This window comes from Pinus tabuliformis, chromosome 5_2 (assembly GCF_031772625.1).
Source record: "Pinus tabuliformis cultivar Carrire ecotype Pingquan chromosome 5_2, CPIR1, whole genome shotgun sequence".
NCBI classification, from domain to species: Eukaryota; Viridiplantae; Streptophyta; class Pinopsida; order Pinales; family Pinaceae; genus Pinus; species Pinus tabuliformis.
Window position 1 is genome coordinate 806,759,767 of NC_142306.1, and position 22,747 is coordinate 806,782,513.

Genomic DNA, 22,747 nt, shown 5'->3' on the forward strand with positions numbered 1-22,747 from the left:
GTGGTGGCAAGGCAAATCTGTTAAATTTCAATGATCAAATATGTTGAATAAATCTGCCACCATTGGAAGAGGAACATTTAATCCCATGAAGCCACTGATGCGTTGGGCTGAAGGTCCCTCACCAATTTGAAGAATATATGGCTCTCTAATGATATTGCTCAAAGGAAACCAAGAAAACAATGTTCTGACACCACAAGGCGTTTATTATTAGCTCCATATTTGCTAAAATTTGCATTTTCTGTCTTACAAACGTTCTGAAGCTAAGTTGTCTTCTGGCATAGATGCAGACGAACAATTTGCAAATGATGAGAATTAGGGATTTAAAAATATAGATTTGCATGCATGCTAGTTCCTAAAGAATATCCCAATAACTCTAGCACATATAAAGAGCAAATTCTTTGTAGGAAAAGAAAAGGCAAATCTGTTAAACTTAAATGATCAAATATGTTGCATAAATCTGCCACCAATGACGTTGAAACAGTACATTTATATTAGTCTCACGAAGAAGCATGAACCTGCCAAGTTCCAACACTAAAATATTTTTTAAAACATATATATGGAAATGTGTTCATCTCTTTATTGGATGCGTTGTGCATTTGATATTCATAAGTTCTTTTCCTGGGCGCACTTATGGCACACACTTGTGTTTGATTCTTGGTGACATGCTTGGTTTTTTCAACACATGGATATTTGCTTGTTGGCACTCTCAGTCTGCTGCTGAGATTTGAAAAGTGGGATGACAAAAACCAAAAGTGGAATTGCATGGGGGTGGTTCCCTGGTGGTGAGCTTCACCAATTCACAATCTACTCCTAGTTGACTTGAAACCCAAATAAACCATACTCCAAATTGACTTGAACAAAATTTCATATTTCTGGCACATTTGTGATCCTCTTAGGTTAACCATTTTCTTGGCTATTTTTGATCATAGTTTTTATTTGTGTCTCTTCCAGTTTTCTCGCGAAAAATTGCACAAACCACTACCATTTAATGGCCCCTCAAACAGCAGATTCAATGAACCTTTTACCAAGCGAAATCCTACCAATTTCCACGGCTAATTTGTGCTAAAATTTACTGTGTTTTGGTTGCTGCTTCCCCAGGGAAATCGTGCCTCTGTCAACGACATTTCGTGGCCCTTAAATACAGCGATTTGATGGGTGCCTTGCCAACTAAAAATGTGCTCCCTTTTGTTGCGACTTGGTTGGTAAATTCTCAGCAAAATCATGGATCTAATCCTAGTGACTTCATCCTCTTTTTATACTGCATTTTGGTCACCTAAACACCCAGCAAAAATGAACCTCTTGGCTCTGTCAACCGTGTCTGCAATTGTAAATCTCTAACATTATCTTTCTGACTTTGCATATTACATTTTTTTCAACCTTCACTAATTTCATCTTACTGGACCCTGGTTGTCCACACATCTGTCTTTGCTCACAACTTAGCCATATTTTCATTATTGGTTTGATCAAATATCACTGGTGATATGTTTCTCCCACTGTCATTATTCATTGTAAGGAAATTTTTTGCATCTGCATTCAAATATTTGAAGGCAATGTCCTACTTTATTGTAAAATCCATTGACATAAAAGAGACACTTGCAGTCACTATAGGAAAAGCGTATCATCATTTGATATATTGATTGATCTAGATTCTATAAGAAGGAAGCTGGGTAGAATGTACCATATACGTGAGCTCCAGCTTGAATTTCAGAACCCCAATATCTCAATACAGCATTAACATATATACAATTACTAAGGTTTGTGGATCTGCAAATCTCTTGATCCTTTCTATAACTTGTTGTCAAGCTTCTCAAAATTAAGCAAATTGAGACAAACAAATAACAAATGTGTCATCCTTTAATCCTTGCAATGTAACTAAGATGGCAGTCGGAATCATGATTGGCCTCTGGAAAATGCCCTTTCAACCAGTGAATTCAATACCAAAACTAAGGATTGTAAGAAGATCCATCCTTGAGTTCTCTCCACTGGTGAATGACTAATTAATTAAAGTATAGAATATCTACTTCTATTTGGCAATAAAACATATTCCTAGGAGATCTTTGATATGACCAATGAGGAAGTTTAATCTAGTTTCCATTGACAATATCACAATCATAAAACGAAGTGCAAAGAGAATATTGCTTGCCCATCCATTCACTGTTCAATCTCATTTCTATGAACATATATGCCTCACATTCATTACAGAACCCTCGCATTGTTATGACTACAATTCAATGACTTTTGTTGGTGCAATTAAAAACATTGTGTGATAGATGCAACAAAAGGTGATAATGCCCATCATAGTACTAACATTAAGGTATGCCATTGATAATCGTTGAGTAATACAACCCTATAATATCTTGAATACAGCTCGACTATGATGCAAAGAATATAGTGAAAAAATCTTTGGGCCATATACCAATTGTTATGAGAATAAGAACAGCCAATAAAGCTGGTGGATTTCTGGAAAAGCTCAAAATTTTCAACTGTATTATTTTTCCAAGAAAATGTTACGACATCCCTAATCCAATAAATCATTCATGGGAGTTTAAACACCCTAAGTAGCTAGAAGCTTCCATCTTTGACCTGCTTCTCCAATCCATGAATGCCTTGATAAGCATTTCTTCTAGGGCTTCATCTTCCTCAACTTCTTTGGGGAAACTCTATGTTCCACTCCTTATTACTCACATATATTAAGTGGTCCTTTTAATAGTCCTTATGAATATTGTAATATTACTTAATACTTTCATAGTATAGATGTACAGTATGCCAATAATTTTTAACTTCTCTTCCCACATGCTCTGCTATATGCACTACCCCATCAAAACACTGCATCTTATTACAACTTTTAGGAAAAATAAGGAGATAAACAAACCTAATACCAAGTGGAAGCAGATCTCAATGCACATGCCCAACTACAATTTAAATTGAAGAAACCAACAGCTAACACTTCACCGGAATTAGCTCAGTCATCAACCTGCAAAGGCCAATTTTCATCACTCTTTTGCTGCTACACTGGAGAGAAAGAACAAGTGTAAATATTTGTTTTCAAAATTTGGCTGAGGACACCTGGAGGAAAACCTTCACTGATGGCTGAATCGTAATCTATTTGTGCTTTTCAGATAGTGTTCTCTCTTCTGTCAAAAGGCCATTTTGTTTTACTTGTTGGACTGTCTCAGAAACCCTTGTAGAATTTTAATTTCATTCATTTGAGAAATGATTCAAAATTACATTCTGCATATACAAACCCCGTGTGTATTCATTTGAGTAAAAAAAGACTGCTGTTTGAGTTCATAAAAGGATCTCTTTTGATTGGAGTATCCAACCATTTACAAGAAACTTGAAAACAAAAAACATAAGTACTGTTAATTACATACGAGGTGAGGTGAGGTGAGTAAGCTGCTTCACCCAGCAAGAAAATTACTTTCTGTATGGCTGATAAGAGAAAAAAAAACAGAAAGAGAACAATGATATGAAAATTGTGGGAATTTATGCTCTTGCTACCCCAAAAGGAATGTCCCTGTAAGGCCTGTGAAAGAATTCATAGGCCTGTCCATTATTTTGCTCCATTATACCCACAGTCCTTGGTCCATATCAAGGCCCTCTTTTGGGAGGCGATCCGCTGCCCTGTTCCTTTACCTGTAAATACGACAACATGTAAAAGAAATAAAAGAGTCAATGAGACGCATGGTTTCCTCTAGAATAGGCATGAATAATATGTTCCTGCATACTTGTGTTTTGTTGAGACAATTGATTGTGAACATAGAGTCCCTGAAAACATGAATCTGAGTGCATCCCTTTTCAAGAGTGAAAAGCATCAAGTTTTTGCAGGACAGAAGCTCTTCCTGATTGTTGGTCCCTTGGCCAAAGCCCATTTTAACTTGAAAATCGTGAGCATCAGAAAGAAAGAGGATGGAACCTCCTCCACTCTGCTGTCCATCTTTCAAGAGCATCTTGAAATTTAATAATCAATTTTTTGCAACTTGATAGGGCATAACTTTTTGTCAGTAGTTGCAATTTGTATTCCTCCAAATGCTTCTATACAAATGTAAGTTTGATCTAGGAGCAACCATATTAAGGTATTATATCAATCAACTAAGGAAGTTAGCAGCTCACAGAGGCGGGGGGGAATCTGTTTTATCAATCAAACTTGGCCAAGGATCATCTTGCAATGCGGTCAAGGTTGTTTGTTGTATTGCTTAGATGGTGCTATGCAACTTGGCTTTTAGTTTTACTTATATCTCCCAGTTTTGCATTATGAGGTTGTTAGTTTCCATTGCCTTTTCCATCCCATCCCTTTTGTTTAATATTTTGGTTTCACGTTTTTGTCCTTTCATGAAAAGCCTTTGTTTTTCTCAATGTAAATACTAAATAGATGCAATGTGTGTTAAATGCCTAGGATGTTGGTAGCCCAATCTTGCTAAATGGATGTTGTGAAAAACTCTAATATACATAAGCAAAATTATACCATGGATTTGTGTTGATTTATATGTGCAGTGGCAATGTCTATCCGCTTGTGATTGCTGCACATCCATCAGAACCTAATCAGTTTGCCATTGGGTTGACTGGCCGTTGTCTCAACACCAGCTTGTAGAAGTTCTTCCATGTTCACATTGTCAACATTGTTATGCCATCCATGTTTGAATAAAAAATCACCTGATTCAGATGTAATTGTTAATTATGATTTAGTTGTAACTTGTTTCTTAATACTAGATGCCTAGCTTGAAACTTAACAGATGCTTTGGTGAACATAATGCTCACTGCTTTCTCGAACTTGGGCGAAATCCAACACATCATCATATTCAAAGATTGGGCTAATTCTAGAGAGAGCACAGAGTCATCTACAAAGTGGATTTTAAAACATCTTGTAGGCACCTGATAATGATCATTCCTTCGATTTGCACTTGACTCTAGCTAACCTAGAGCATTAGCTGCAATGAAATGTTTTATTGGACAAAGAAAACCCTTTCTGATGAACCATTGCAGAATAACTTGATTGGTTAGCTTCTCAACGTTGTACCTCATTGCTTTTTTGACCTTAGGATACCAATCCATGTCATCATATCTGAAGTAATATACCATTTTAATCTGTGTATGACTTTATCAAAATCAATCTGGAGGAGTAGATCTTCTTGATGAATTTCTCCAACCCACTAGATAGTTTTCAAGCTTAATTTTTTTGTGGTTAATGCTTCTGCAGAGTCTTGTAAGCCACGTAAAGTAGAATGATTAGCCTGGGATCATTAATTGAGTTCCTGTTGGCCGAGTTGTGGTTTATATTGATGATGCCTGCATTAGTTTGTTCTGCAAGTGGTTCTAGATGAAGAGCTTCCAAGCACACATTTAAAAGGTTTCCCAATGGTGTCTCAGAAACCCTTATAGAATTTTACAGGGAGACCATCATTCCTTGGATGATGTGCACATTCCCAACACAAATTCCACTCAACACAGCCAATAGAACAGGGAAGTAAGTTACACATTTTCTAAGTAATTTTTCCTGCACTCCAATGGCTTGTGGCTACAACTCTCAACCTTACAAAAATATTGACTGCGACAGAAGAACTGAAAAATTGACTAAAGACCTCCATGCATACCAGGTATTGATGATATAGCCATGAATGAGTAGACACTAAATTGAGAGCTTCCATGAATGAGTAGACACTAAATTGAGAGCTTCTATAATTTGTCTCTTAATTTCTTGATTAGAAGAGGCATGGTTTTCTGTCAACCACTTGGCCATCTTTCATCCACTGTTCATAAATAATATAGTGTATATTACAGCCGATGTAATTGAACACCGAAAACCTAAAATACGATCACTGAGATTCAACTTCAAAAAGAAATTAATGACCGTCACCAACTTAGAGAAAACATTAGATAGGCAGAGAATTTAATAAATACAGAAATCCTATAGTCACTGCACGTTTTTCCAAATGAAATGTACAAAACACCCAGCTGGGGACTAATGCTATACTAACTACAAATTTTTTGAATAAAGGACAGGTGCTTGAGCCCTTCCAAATAGGATCTACTATGTTCTTGTAAGCTTCAAGCCATTTTGACTCCAGAATAAGTTATTCGTTCCATTTTTGCTCCGATTCATAAAAAATTACCCTACTCTCTATTGGAGAGACTTGTGCCAATTGAAACACATTCATCCTCACTGTTTGGGCACTGAAGATGAACAGTGCTGAAGTAATCCTGAATTACGAATGAAATACTACTGTTGGTTCCATATGGTCTTGGCAGTTTCCATTAAGATTTCTCTGTGAAGTTTTTTTAAAGCAATTTCTGTCTTGTTTTCCTATATGTACCATTTTATTTCCTAAAGGAATAGTGATGGTACTGTTTTTTCTTTTTGAAAAAAAAACAACAGATATACGAGGTTGTGGGCAGGTAGCATAAGAACTATTACAAAATACAAGGGAGCTTTCCCATCATCACCTCACGAATCAAGAAGAAGGTTGAGAACCCTCTAGAAGACCAAAGAGGTAAGTACAATTTCAGTCTAGCAGAAGAACCCATAACTCTTGGAAAGAATTCAGAATGGAACCAACCCAGGTTACAGCATCTCTTCCGTCTCTCAACTGATTGTCCTCTATCACACTAGCATATCTTGCAAAAAAACAATTACCTTTAAATAGTCTTTTTTATATTCCTTAGCCTCTGTTACCTTAGCATTTCTTGCAAAACAAACAATTATATTAAGTGGTCCTTTTAATAGTCCTTATGAATATTGTAATATTACTTAATACTTTCATAGTATAGATGTACAGTATGCCAATAATTTTTAACTTCTCTTCCCACATGCTCTGTTATATGCACTACTCCATCAAAACACTGCATCTTATTACAACTTTTAGGAAAAATAAGGAGATAAACAAGCCTAATACCAAGTGGAAGCAAATCTTAGCTCAGTCATCGCCCTGCAAAGGCCAATTTTCATCACTCTTTTGCTGCTACATTGGAGAGAAAGAACAAGTGTAAAAATTTGTTTTCAAAATTTGACTGAGGACAGCTGGAGGCAAACCTTCACTGATGGCTGAATCGTAATCTGTTTGTGCTTTTCAGATAGTGTTATCTCCTGTCAAAAGGCCATTTTGATTTACTTGTTGGACTGTCTCAGAAACCCTTGTAGAATTTTAATTTCATTCATTTGAGAAATTTAACTTTGTTTTACTTGTTGGACCAAGTGTAGTGCCTGGCATGGATCATGTGCTTTTGCTTCCACTTTATGTCTACAATATGAAGAGATTAGAAAAGGGCATTCGAGGAATTTTTTGCCTGCCATCAATGAGAGGAAAGAACCTCATCTTTAACACCTTCCCAGTTGATTGTATTCAAACCAGCTCCTAAAAGCCAACTAATAACAGGTGGGGAGTTATCAGCTATCCATAACCACAAATGGCTCCTTTCAAGGTGTGTTAGGAGAATATCAATGGAGCTGAAATCCAAAACACTAGCTGAAATAGTAGTAATTATATAAGCATACCTATTTTCTGGATCACAAAAGGTGATAATGCCCATCATAGTACTAACACTAAGGTATGCCATTGATAATCGTTGAGTAATACAACCCTATAATATCTTGAATACAACTCGACTATGATGCAAAGAATATAGTGAAAAAATCTTCCGGCCATATACCAATTGTTATGAGAATAAGAACAGCCAATAAAGCTGGTGGATTTCTGGAAAAGCTCAAAATTTTTGACTGTATTATTTTTCCAAGAAAATGTTACGACATCCCCAATCCAATAAATCATTCATGGGAGTTTAAACACCCTAAGTAGCTAGAAGCTTCCATCTTTGACAGGCTTCTCCAATCCATGAATGCCTTGATAAGCATTTCTTCTAGGGCTTCATCTTCCTCAACTTCTTTGGGGAAACTCTATGTTCCGCTCCTTATTACTCACATAATGAATATATGTTGCATCACCAATTCCCTACATCCAAAAGCTTCTTTCAATGGTGCATGCAGAATTGCTACCAAAGGACAGGTTAGATATGTGTTCAACAAAATAGCAACAAAGACTTCATTGGCATGTATGTAGAGGATCTTTAATACAGAATAATGTTGCTTTGGGATCGGGTTGGAGTTAATGGAGCCGCACCTTTGGGACATGTTAATCGGATTGAGTTTGGAGTTAATGGAACTGCATTCCTAGGGCATGTTGCTCTGGCATTAAGTTGGATTGGGCCTAGAGTTAATGGAATTGCACCTTGGGACATGTTGCTCTGTCGCAGGGGCATCAGGTCGGATAGGGGCCAGGACATGTTGCTCTATTGCAAGGGCATCAGGTTAGATTGGCGCTGGGATTTGCTCTGTTGTAGTGGCATCAGGTCAGATTGGGGTCGGAGTTGAGGAAACTGCACTGCTGGGACATGTCGCTCCAAGGACTCCTAAGTTGTTTCCTGCGCAATTGCTACTGCATGGAGTCTCTGATTGTAACGACTGTGACACAGGTGGCGGCCCAACAACCTATCCTGGATGCATTTGCAGAGGTAGATGTCTGACATTCTGCAATGGACGAGCCACTAATTGCATTGGTAAGGGGATGTTACTCCTTATGTTTCTAGGAAGGGTTGGGGATTTATTTCTCATGAACTCGCTGCTGGAATTTATTTCTCATGGCTCTCAGCGTATTTGCATTTCATTTCAGGATTGCCTGTGACGGCACAAGTCATAGCTAGTCATTCGAATTTAAAAGACATTGTATAGGAATTCGAATTTATAATTCAAGCTTCTCCTGAAGAAGTAAATGGTAAGTAAATACATGCAAACCAATCCGGTTAATAGAATCGAGCAGGGAATTTCAGCGATAATACCTGTTATGTAACCTATCAGTACAGAGCGCCCACCAGCACAAGCAAAACGTTAAGACCATGCCTGCAACATATTCAGATTTAAAGTTTGAATACTAACAGGGCACCCACCAGCGCAAGCAAAACCTTAAGAGCATGCCTGAAACATATTGGGATTTAAAGTTTATCCAGATAAACTAAAAGATCCATATCCAGTTTAATTTTCTTTCTAAAGTGATACCATCTCTCATAGAAATTGGCAGTAACATAGTTTTGCTTTGAGCAGACAAAAATTTGACAGTATCATAGTTCTTGGTTTGAGCGGACAAGAATGGATGGAGATTTACTTCCAGTCTTGCCTCGCTGAGTGGCCAAAGCCAAACAAACAGTCATTAGTCATTAAATTCCGATTACCTCACAAGCTTATGAAATGCTTTTCAAAATGAATAAGCAAGCAGATCATTTATTGACAAAACAGGAATAGCTCAATTCAGCCCTGAACTCCTCTTTGAGAACCCAGTATACATCCCTCTCCTCAACTCTAGGCTTCAGCATTGAGCATCCACAGCCACATTAGAGCCAGCAGGTCTGGCTACAGCCCAGGCTGTTGTTCCTTTGTTATTTCCATCCGCACTGATCTCAGAATTGCGTCCGCCATGATGAACACCACGAACCTGGACTGCTCAGCCAGAGCCGACTCGGCTTATACCCTCTGCAAACAGGATTGTATCTTTGCCAACTGCACACCTAGAAGTAGACAGCGACTACTCTCCCACGCCGCTGCATTTCCCACTCCCATGTTCCATCATCCGCGCTCGAACGCTGATCAAGTGAATATCGTGAACCGTTCCAACTACCTTCCATTGATCGAACGATTAACAATCATCTAATCGTCTAACACAACGGATCAACGGCTCAAAACATTACACGGTGGCATACAGGGAAGTTAATCCCAAAGGGAAACGCCTTACGGCGTAATGAATGGGTATATAGAAATAGAGCTCCGCCATGGGACAAGTGAATGGGATATCTTGTACGAAGGATTCATGATGACATTTACTTTTAAGGATGGGTTAGACGATATTGATGCAGCGCTACAAGAGGTAAAAGCAACCATCTTTAGGATACCACAGGATCCTTTAGACCTGACGCAGCCTGAATGGGCTACTAAGCTGAGTTGCGCACTGGAATGTTATAATGTAGCTGTTGAAGAGGAGGACAAGGATCCGTGGAATATTAACATTCCAGAAACAGAGGGCCACCATGAGGTTCAAGGACCGCAGATTGAGAACCCTAATATAACCGTGCTAGTGAGAACTAAACAGGTGAACATTGGTATGGAGGCAGAACCAAATTTGCAAAGATTAGAGACTATTGGGATGACGCAACGGTGGATAAGGTTGCTGAAGTACTCCGTAAGTATCAAGACTTATTCCCTACCAAGTTTATAGATTTGAAAGGAATAATCGGAGATCTAGGAGTGATAAAGATCACGTTAAAACCTAACGCGAAGCCAGTTAAGCATAGGCCTTACCGCCTAAATCCGAAATACAAGGAGAAGGTCTGCTTAGAGCTAGACAAAATGCTAGCAGCAGGCATCATTAAGCCTGTGGAAGAGTCCGATTGGGTAAGCCCAATGGTGGTGCAAGAGAAGAAGCAGAAGGATGATATAAGGATATGTATGGATCTTAGAAAGTTGAATGATGCTTGTGTGCATGATCCTTTCCCAACTCTGTTCACGGATGAAGTGTTGGGCAATGTAGGTGGCCAGGAAGCATACTCCTTCACTATGGGTTCTCTGGGTACTACCAAATCAAAATCGCATCGGAGGATAGAAGCAAGACAACCTTCGCAACTGAGTGGGGTTGCTTTAAATATACTGTAATGCCATTTGGATTGAAGAATGTGCCTGTTATCTTTTTGCGCATGGTTGTTGCGGCATTCAAGGAGTTTATTCATAAGTTCTTGGAGGTCCATTTTGATGGTTGGACTGTATTTGGGTTGGTTAAGCGCCATGTAGCAAGCTTGCGCTTAATGCTGGATACCTGTCGAAGATACCAAATCACGCTAAACCTCAAGAAGTGTCTGTTTTGCATTCCTTTTGGGAACCTATTAGGGCATGTGGTTTGCAGAGAAGGGTTGATTGTAGACCCCGTGAAGATTGCGATGATTATGAACTTGGAAGCGCCAAGGTGTGTGAAATAGTTGCGCGCTACTCTGGGGAATACTAGATATTACAGGAAGTTTATCAAAGGCTATGCTCAGATCACCACGTTGATGGAAAAATTATTGAAGAAGGATGTCTCGTTTTGATGGAACGATGTTTGCAAGAAAAGCTTGGATATATTGAAAGAAAATATGGTTATTGCGTCGATTCTAGTCTTCCCGAACTGGAAGAAAGAGTTTCATGTACATGTTGACATGTCATGTATAGCGCTGGGGGCAGTACTAACACAGGATGGCAGAGAAGGCTTGAACCACCCTATCGCGTTCACAAGCGCAGATTATCCAAAGCAGAGAAGAACTATTCCACCACTGAGGGCGACGGGCTAGCTATGGTGTATGTGCTCCAGAAGTATCGACACTACTTACTAGGAGGTCACTTTAAGATGTATACGAATCAATCCACGCTGAAGTACCTGGTCAATAAGCTTGTGTTGGGGGGGTGAATCTGCAGATGGCTCTTATTGTTCCAAGAGTATGATTTTGAAGTTGTTGTGAAGCCTGGATGATTGAACGCAGGACCTGATCACCTGTCGCGCATTGAGACAGGGGAGGAACCCACTAATTTGGAGGAAGGATTACTTGACGCACAACTCTTTACTGTGCATGTCGCGGATGGACATTTTGAGGATATAATACACTTTCTAACAACTGGAACTGCGCCAGAAGGATACTTTGTCCAGCAAAAGAAGGAATTAGTGGTGCGTACGACAGACTTCTCTGTCATTGCTGGGCATCTATACAAGATGGGGAATGATGAAATACTACGAAGGTATGTACCTGAGTTTGAACGAAGTAGCATCCTCATGGACGCTCATGGGGCGCCACAAGAGGACATTATGCAAGGAGAACAACCGCGTAGAAGATTCTATGCGTAGGGTTGTGGGGGCCAACCTTTCATCAGGATTCAAAAGCATATTGCAAGGCATGTGATGTATGTCAAAGAAAAGGCAGGCCATCGCGGAGGGATGAAATGCCTTTGAAACCACAAATTACATTGCAACCTTTCAAAAAGTGGGCAATAGATTTTGTAGGACCCATTCAGCCTCAAGGGAAGACAGGCATGAGGTACATTATCACTGCGATAGAGTATTTGATTCATTGGACAGAAGCGCAGCCGGTGAATGATTGAATGGGCGCGGCTACCGCGAAGTTTTTATTTGAGCATGTACTAGCACGATTTGGATGTCCAAGGATTTTTATGAGTGATTGAGGTACACACTTTCTGAACGAAATGATTAGCGCGCTGATAGAAGAATTTCAGGTGTATCACCAAAAGAGCACACCTTATCACCCACAGGCTAACGGGATAGTGGAGGCATTTCAAAACGTGCTTGAAAACACACTGACAAAGGTATGCAATGCTTAGCGAAGTAATCGGGACCTACGCATACATGCAGTGTTATGGGCTTATTGGTTGACATGCAAGAAGTTGACGGGACATGCACCCTTTAGGCTGGTATACAGGGCTGAAGTGATGATGCCTATGGAATACATTGTGCCTAGTCTGTGCGTAGTAGCGGTCACGGGTATGACAGATCACAGAGCCCTGGAAGAAAGGCCACGCAATTGGATGAGCCTGAAGAAGAGAGATTTTTGGTTGGATTTCACCAACAAGTCCAAAAGCAGCGTGAAAAAGTGTGGCATGACTGACATATTAAGTTGCGCATCTTTAAGATGAATGACTTGGTGTTGTTGTATGACAATAAGTTTGATAGATTTCCAGGGAAATTTAGAATGCATTGGCTGGGGCCCTATGTTATTAAGGAGATTATCGACGGCGGCGTGGTCCAGCTGGTTAAGTTGAATGGCAATCCCTTCCCAGGAAAGGTGAATGGTAGTCGATTGAAGCCATACACAGGTGGCCCGACCATCTGATTAGGAGACAAAAGCACAGTATTAATGCTCCAGGCAACTGAAAGGAGGCGCGAGACTATAAACTACATTGCCTGGATTGGGGAGCTACGTGATGTCAGGACTGCGCAAAGCAGCGAAGTGTCATAGGGTCTGCGACAGTGCAAAGACAGTTGCGCTAGCGCGTAGGTCCACCGGAAAGTGACCGTTAAAGTCACTATTCACGATTTGATGGTCGGTTTGAGGACAAATGGAGCGGGCGACAGGCATTTAAGTCAAACTTCATGGCTTAGATTCTTGAAAATCTACCACCAATCTAGCATTAATGGGCCGAATGTGGGGGAAACAGTCGGATTTGATTTCAAAAAGCCCTATAAATTACAAGTGGTTGTCCAGTGAAAAACACTTTCCATTTCAAAAATTCAATTGTTGCGTTATCATTTGTGTATGGACCTCTCAAATTTTGAGGCTTTGAGAGCAAGTTCAGTGTTTGAGAGATTGTTGAAGGAGATGCAGGAACTCTTGACCAAAATGACGTCGACACCCGAGGAAGCAGTGTAGGAAATTGCGGTAGTAGAATCCCCAGAGAGTGCCAGAGTAATAGTTGAAGTCCCTAAATCCCCCAACAACACCGAGACCTAAGAAGGATAAGAAAGCTATGATCCCGGTGCACGTCTCACCAAGAAACCCACAGAGGACCAAGCTCACCTTGCAGGAAAAGCGGAAGACTATTAATCTGGAGGTCGACGAGGAAGAATCTAAAGAAATCCTGGTGAATGAAGAGAACGTAGAAATGGAAGTTGAAACCCAGGGTGAGGACCCTATTACCAGGCTACTAGAATATGTTCCTCCACGCAAGGGTAAAGCCAAGGTGTCGAAGGACATAGATGAGAGCAATAACTCCCTGCAAACTCCATTGCTCCCGGATGACCTTGTTTTTTAGGGACCGAACTTAGGGCGGGTTCCTGTACTAAAATTCGAAGATTGGGACCTCGCAGATCACGAGAAATTCCCGCATTTAGTGACTGAGCAGCTAGTGCACCGACGGATGGACAGGACTACTGGAACAATTGAATTGGAGCCGTGGACCAGGCTCAAGGGTGTAGAGAAATTCAGGTTGATTAACCTTCTCTGGGTGTCGCATTACCACCGCGCCCCAGTGACCATCTTCGTCATCAAGAAGTTGCTCTGCTTGGTGCATGATGGGTGTTCGTGGCTGGAGGAGCCCATTCCCATCACAGACCACTTGATCCATCGGATTACATGGCTGCCTTACTCAGGGGAGGATCCAAGCAATATATCGAGGGAAAAGGTGGCAAGTTGGCCCTCACGGAAGTGATGAAGAAGAATTTCAAGTTGGAGAAGAAGAAGCGTGGATACGCCATCTCTAGCATTAACAACCCCAGAGTCAAAGTCGCAACACAAATTTTAACAAGGAAGGTGATGTGGAAGTGTCGCGTGGATGAGGTGCTCGCGCTTGTGATTGCACTGATGGCCCAATGCATTAAAGGAGTCCAATTCAACTGGGTGAATTATCTATGTGCCGAGTTCCTTGCAAACTGACACGAGGCATAGGAGCAGGGAAAGACGTTCCACTACACGTGGCTCTTACTCTCAATCGTACTAGTGGCATGGGAGCTGCCCGAAGATAGCCAATTCCCTTAGGTCACGCTAAACCTTCTAGAGGCAGCGAAGTACGCTTCGTTGTGGGCGACCAAGGACAGGCAGCGTATAAAAGAAAGCAAGATCTTTTAGATCTTGATGGAGATGAGTATATGGATGGGGATCAATCACAAACCATAGTTGTCGCCCACAGTATATGCCAGTTTGCAGAGCTTTGCAGAGCTCAAAGCGGATTTCCACCATGTCTTTATCAGGGCACAAAAGGACCCTTTGGAGACATGGCATAACTTACCATATCTAGCGACTGATGATGTTATTTTTGCAGTCCTTGAGTCTTGGCCACTGGAGTGGCACGCTCCAGCAAGCTCAGCAGTGGAATCGGACAAGTCTGCCGCGCAGCGTAAGAAGGAAGAAAAAAAGCTCCAAATGGCGTAGTTGGCTGAGAAGCATAGAAAGGAGGAAGCAGAGGCTAGGTCGCAGGCAACACATGACGCCGCAAAATTAGCGGAACAACAGAAAACAGGAGGAGAAAAACATGAAGGACAGAAGTCATCTTCGCACAGGACTGAGGTAGAAACAGAGATAAAACAAGGTGGTGCAGACCCATAGATGACATCCACCCAACTCAAGCGTCTGCAACCGCGAGAGTAGGCAGTGCCACAAAAGAAAACCAAGGCATCAAAGACATCCTTCAACCAAATCACCCTCACTAAGGGGGATTTGATTGATATCGGAGAAATGGTGAGGGATGTCACCGCGAAGGCCCTCCAACAATTCGAACAATAGCGGTTGGTATTGGGGGCTCCCCGGACAGAGCTGCAGGAGTTGCAAGTTCGCACTCCACAGGATGGCAGAGTGTCCACCAACCTCATGCTCAAAACTTCAACTACCAAGGAGATGTTGCGCACAAGGGTGACCAACACGATAGTGCTACCAGATGGGGCACTTGCTACAGAGAATGAGGTTGACATGCCCACGGTCAGCAGTCTGAAAGGGGTAGGATTGAATATAGTCATGCTCCCTCAAGAGACACTCTACCTTTACAGGATGGATCACCACGGAACTTCGGGCTTGGGAGAGTCGCACTCTATAGGTAATGAGTGAGCAGTGCATCAACATCAAGCACCCGGGCCTACAACACAATGAGGAAATGGAGCAAAATAAGCAAATAATGTAGGTAGTGGAGGAAGCCTGCCGAATGGTCCCCGAGTTGGACATTCAGGCAGAAGAACCAGTTGAGGCGCGCATCTGCAAGTTAGCCACAACGATGCGCGATGCTCGAGCAGAGATGGCCAAGGTTCAGCTGGAGTTGAACCTGCAGATTGCAGAATTGCAGTTGAGGGATCAGCCTTCAACTCCGCCGGAAGTCAGGGAACAACATACCACCATTGTTACAACAACAATAGCGGCAGCCGACACTGCAGTAGCAGACTACATGTAGCTTTTTGAACAGTCATTCGAGGTCCTAACCACCTTGCAGGAGGACCTGAATGTAGAGCACCTGGAGACAGAGGCGTGCGAGCTACACATAAAGTATGACGAGGTCAAAGGGACCGCGCAGACAGTTGCCCTTGCATAGAGGCTCGCATGGATACAGGAGGCAAAGGCTCTAAAGGAACAGATGGATGCCGCTCGGCACAAATAATTCGTCTTAATATCGCGCCTACAACCATGGATAGACGAGGCATATACGATCACAACCTCCATTGAAGGTAATCTTACACAATTGCAGGCAGCTCAGCAGAAGATTCAGGGCAACAGTTTAGCAGCAGTCATCGAACAGTGAGTGGAAGAAGTCCAGCAGGCAGCCGCTCAGTGTGATGCCAAAGTTGCGGTGATCCAAATGGAGCTGGGAGGTCTTCGTACTAAGATCTCCGCACTTGCAGAGTGACTTGAGGGCAAGTCACAATGATTGTGTTGGGGGCCTGTTGGGCGTAGGATCCCCCAAGGGCAGTTTTGGGGCTAAAAGCCCGTATTTTGGTCCAATTTTGTAATCCAAATGTAAAGACTTTGCAGTTTGTGGTTGCAGAGCACGTAGATGTTAAGGAGTCATAGGGTTGTCTGCCCTTATTTTGGAAATGTAATGTCAGTTAAAAGATCTACCCATGGTTTGCGGACCATGGGATTGTATAAACAAAGGTAAGATCTAAGTAGTTAGGAGCAATGAAAAAAGCATTGACATGTATGAGAGATAGCTCTAAAGTAGAAGTCTAAGTTTGGGTTGTAGCATATGTAAAGGCTCTATAGCTGAGTGTGCAGAGGCCTAGCCCGCAGCTGAGTGCGCGGACCCCTGTAGCTGAGTGCGCAGGGCAGGTTGAGTCTGTAATTGTCCAGAATTATCAATAAAGATAAGGATTCTATAATTTCTGCATCTTTATTTCATGTTTAGTCATCTGTTATATTGGGTATGAATTTCACTTATAATGTTTATATGATGCGCGAATGTATGTAAATGTGTTGGTTAAGAAAACGCAAGTAAGAACATTTGTTTACGAGAAACTAACTAAGATTGGTTAATAAGATAAGTAAGACACTTAGCCTAGTTCGGGAGATATCATAGTTCACTACCCTAGCAACGCGAAAGTATATCAACCCCAAGTTAGGGCTGCGCAGAAGCTGATTTTATCCTTTTGCGAAGGTACTGAAGGGTGGAACAGAGGGCTAAGCAACTTGTGTGCAGGAAGGTATAGCTGGGATAAACTAACATCACAACCATCTCAAGGGGGCAGAAATTTAATTCAAGCATCCCCCCATACTACTTCGAGTGAGACTTTAGTCCGCGTTCCATGGGCTAATGCCGAAAGGGCTAGTACTGTAGGGATATGTATCGCTAAATAACACTGAACCTGGGTCAAGCCCCCTGAAGCCAACAATATCACATTTCGCAAATCATTTAACGTTTGTCCTAAGGAATGTTCGAGTTTTTTGCAATTGCGAAATGCGATTGCGCAGTGAAAAGATGAGGTCATCGCAGCGGGAGACCTTTTCGCATATCGCAATTTCGTAAAGGATTTATAAAATAGTGATGTGAAAAAGCGCGATATGTGATTTGCGATGTTTCCTCCTTAGCTCATTTTGCAAAGTTTTGCTAAGTTTTTCTTTAGAGTTAGGCATTATTGTCCTAGGCTTAAAAATTTAAAAAGGGTCCACATTTATAACTCAAGTGCTAACTATTGATAGATAAAAATGGGGGGGTTGTTTCATAGTACAACAATTGGCGATTCACTTGGGAGAACCAGTTATTTCTGAGTAGTTTTCTGACATTTCTAAAAACTTTCAAAGTAATTGGAGTTATAAGAATAATGATTTTATGAGTTATAAGGTAAACAACATTTCTCTTGAACCACCATTACTTGCTCAGACCCATCTGCTTAATTACTTCACCCTTGTAATGATAGAAATATAAATGTTAGCATCAGCCAATAATAGGGTTTAAAATAATATAGTAGGTGCCTCCTGCAAATTAGTTTTCTTTTTTTTTTACTCATTTATCACATGTACAACCTCTGCTGCCAGCAGGCGTTCATAGCCTTGACAGGCTTACCTTTTAACCAACAATGATCCATTATCCCATCTGTATGAATTTTCAGATTTCAAAATGATATTTGTTTGAATTGAATATGTCTTGGACTTTGTCCCTTCTTTTTTACCTTTTGAGTGTAATCTTTTTCCTTAAAAGCCATTGTCTAGGTGTGGTAACCTACTAATGACAATGCCATTCACCGGTTGTAAATAAACTAAACAAGTTGGCTCTTGGTGAGACCCCTTGACTTTTGATCGTGAAGATCATTAGCTATTACCCTGTTTTGATATGCAGTATTGGTAATATCAGTTTTAATTACTTCCCTATGAACATGGTAAACAAGCTCGTAATGAGGCTCTTTATCTTTTAAGTTTTTTATATTTTAGAATTACACTCTGAAAAAGGAAAAGTTTAACAGACAGGGTTGGCCATTGGCCTTTTTAAGGGTCTTGGATGATAATAACAGAGTTTTTAAGATATTTATCTGCAATAAGTCCTTGCTAGTTTAAAGATTCTTTTCTTGACTGATAACAGAACCTTCATATCCTATAAAGATAAGAGTTTTTCGTAAAATAAATGTTTTTAAGCAAGATTAAGTTTTTCCAGAGAGATGAAGTTTATTTTAGCACTCGAATGTCCTAATTGTTCCTTTTAACTCCTATTTTCTTATAAAAGCGAAAAATCAGAAATGTTATCAAAGACTTATTTTGAAAATCCAGGAGTAAATACTAGTTAACTGTTATTTTCCTAAAAAACAATATATTACAAAACTAGAAGAGGTTATCTCCTAAGAAAATTACCTTTCAACACTTACCCATTAACAGGCAAAGAATCTTTCCTACCAGAAAAGTCCTGTAAAAGAAACGTTGGTTGTCCAAATTTTTCAATAATTTGAAAAGGGCCAAGCCATAGTCTCTGGAATTTGGTATGTATACCTTTTTCCTCATGTGCCTTGTCCCATTTCAGAACTAAGTCACCTACTTCAAAGGATTTTTTACTGGCAGAAGTTGTATCAAAAGAAGCTTTGACTAATTGTTGATGATGGAAGTGGGTTGCTTTAGCCTTTTCTCTTTCTTCTTCGAGTTTGAGAATTTGAAATTGTCTAGCCTAGAGAGAAGATGAAGGGCTTTCATTGATAAATTATACTAGGGAAAGAGATGGGATTACTACGTTTGTGGGAATAACAACTTATTTTCATAAACTAAAGCAAAAGGAGAAGAACCAATAGAGCCTTTATGAGTAATCATGTATGCCCATAGAGAAAATGTTAATGCTTTATGCCAATTTCGTTGATTTTGATCAATAGTTCTTTTGATAATTCTGATGAGGTTTTTCTTTGTTGATTCTGCTAATCCATTACCTTGAGGATAACAATTAGCTGAATATTTTAACTTGAAACCTTAGCTGAGGGTAAGTGAAACCAGGTAATTATGTACTGGTCAATGAAATCTGTGATCTTTTCCATATTAGTTATCTTTAATGGGAAAGCTTCTACCCACTTACTAATCAGTAGTTGTAAGGATGTACCTATGTTGATTGGAAGAGTTAGAAATAATCTCACCAATTATATCTAATCCCCATTGTTCGAATGGTTGTTGGATGTTAACTGGTTGTAAAGGGAATGCTGGCTTTCTTTCTCTTCCGGCTGTAGTTCGACAAGTTTTTCACTTCCTTGCATATTCATCTGCGTCTTTAAATATAATTGGTCAGTAATATCCTGCATGAAAGATTTTGTGAGCACTGGTATTTCCTCCAAAATGTCCTCCAGCTGGTCCATCATGTAATTCTTGTATGACCTTCTCAACTTCAGGTTTCTCTAAGCATCTTAGCAATACTGAATCATGATGCTTCCTAAACAATACGTCATTGACAAGCTCATACTGATTTGACTTTAATCTTAAAGCTTTCTTTGTTTTATAATTAAGGTGCATGGGAGCATATCAATTTTTAAGATAAAATTTCAAATCAGCTTACCTCTGATGTTTGCAATTCATTACCTTGATCTTCTCTTGATGGCACCTGCGAAGCTCCTGTTAACATCCTGCAAAAACCTTGGCCCCTGTAAATTTTAGCTGGCCGGATTTCTACATCATATTCTTAGAGTGCAGTTACCTAATTAGCTCTTTTCTCCCCTACTTCTCTTTGAATCAGTAGTTGTCTTACTGTAGGGTAGGGTACAACTATCTTTGTATGGGTTTTAAGAAGAAAAGGTCTAAAATGCTTCAGAGTTTTAAAGACCGCAAATGCTTTCTTTTCTACAGCTGAATAATTTAATTCGATGCCTTGTAAGTTAGAACTGAAATAGGAGATGGGTGCCTCGACATTTTCATCGTTTTTGCTGTGTCAAAACTGTAGCATACGAAGTATCAGATGAAAAAGTATATAATACAAAGGGTTTGAGATAGTCAGGAGTTGTTAATGAAGGGGCATTAATAATGGCTTTCTTTATCAACTCAAATGAATCTCTTTCATCCTTGTTCCATCTGAAAACTACATTTTTTCTTATCATCGCTTGAAGGGGTAAGACTATTTGTGAAAAATTTGGGATGAATCGTTTAACAAAATTTATTTGGCCTAGGAATGATTGCATGGTTTTCTTATTGTGTGGGAGGGGAATTTTTTCTATTTCTTGGACTCTATCAGGATCGATGTAAATTCCTTTCTTGGATACTATAAACCCAAGGAGTTTGCCTTCTGGTAAAGCAAAATAAGATTTCTTGGGGTTTAAGGAAATGCCATATTTCATGCATCTTTCAAAGATGTGCTTGAAGTCACTTAAATGATTGTTCCTATTCTTGGAATAGACTAGGATATCATCCAAGTAAACAACAACCAATTTATTAATTAGACCTCTGAAGGCAATGTCCATAGCACGTTGAAATGTGGCACCAACATTTATGAGTCCAAAAGGCATTTTTTGATAGGCATTTTTTGATAGGCATATGTTCCCCACTTCGTCCTGAACGTTGTCTTTAATATGTCATTTGGATGCAGAAGGATTTGATTATATCCGAAGAACCCATCTAGAAACGACATTAATTCGGAACCTACAACTGATTGCAGTACTTGTTCCATAGTAGGCAAAGGAAAATTATCCTTTTGGCAAGCTTTGTTTAGGTTTCTAAAATCGATGCAGATCCTAATATCACTGTTCTTTTTCCTCACAGGTACCATATTCGATACCCATTTAGAATGCCTAACAAGGAATATTATATTGGCCTTGAGAAGCTTGTTCAATTCTGATTTAATTTGACTTTCAAGGTTTAGGTGAATTTTTCGAAGCTTCTACAGAACTGGTTTTTCGTTTGAAGTAATGGGTATAGTATGTTGAATTATATAGGTATCATAGGTTTTGAGATTTGCATAATCCCAAGCGAAGACACCTTTATGTGTTTTCAATAACCTGATGAATGATACTTTTTCTTGAGATGTTAGGTCAAGACCTAGGTTGATATTTTGAGGTTTCTCATTTGATCCTAGGTTCACTACTTCAAATCTCAGAGTAGAACTTCGAGTTTTGGAGTTAGTAATTTTCTTGAATCTATCTTTCAAATCATAAAGATCTTCCATCTTAACCACACACTTAGGAATTGGGTTTAGATCAAGATTATTTTTTATTTCTATATCATGCCCATTCTCATCTAAGATCTGCTCTTCATATGATCCTTCTGATGTAAGGAAATTTACTATATCTGCATCATTATTGAACACTCTCCAATTTGTTATATTGTCGGGAATAGATGGCCTAAATATTGATTCTATTGGAAATCTGTCTGGACTAAAGTCTTCTTATGGTATAAGTCTAGATGCCACATTGCCAAGTAGGTCATCACTTGCATTCTGGAATCTAGGGATTCAAGAAATATTGAAAGCAGAAAAAAGAGAAGTCAATTTCTGAGTTAAAGATTGATAGTGTTTAAGATACCCAGAAACACAGTGAGTCGTATTTCTCACTTGTTTCACAATTATTTCAGTCACCATAGACTCGAAGGTATTCGACATTAAGACCGATGGATTTATACAGTCCTTGGATCAATGCTTCATATTTGGTGATATTATTTGGACATTCAAATTCAAGTCTGCATGCTAGCTTAATTTTCTCTCCTTGCGGATTGATCAAAATGCATCCTGCACCTGCACTGTCTTCTAATTTAGAACCATCAAAATAGAGAGTCCAGAACATAGAGTGATTATAAACTTTATCAACTAAATTTAAACACTTGGAAGCATCTATTTGTGAGAAATTTTCAATTTGAGAAACTACAGCATTATCTAAAAAGGGAGACTTTTGAGCATTAAAAGATCCTAAAGAGGACTCCGCTGAATAGTTTCCAATGATGTTATTAGTGAAGGCAACATGTTCATTGCTTCCCTCGAGGTCTGTCACTGTATACTTCATAATTTTTTCTCGGTCTACCCTGATTTGGTTTGGTTTACCATTGTGTGGCAACCACATGTGAGACCAGTCAGTTGCAAAATAACCGTGCAACTTTTCAGACCAATCCCTGCTGAGAATCAAACCATAAAATTGAGGGATATCATCCACTAATATATCAATTATTTGTGAAATTTTTGGATTAGACGAAAGCCTAATTGAAACCGATGTTATTTCTCCAAGGACCTCTACTTTTGTCCAGTCTAACTAAACTAAGTGTACTGCAAATTTTTGAGGTGTAATGTTCAATTTAGTACACACAGCGCTTGGCATTATGTTTGAGGAGG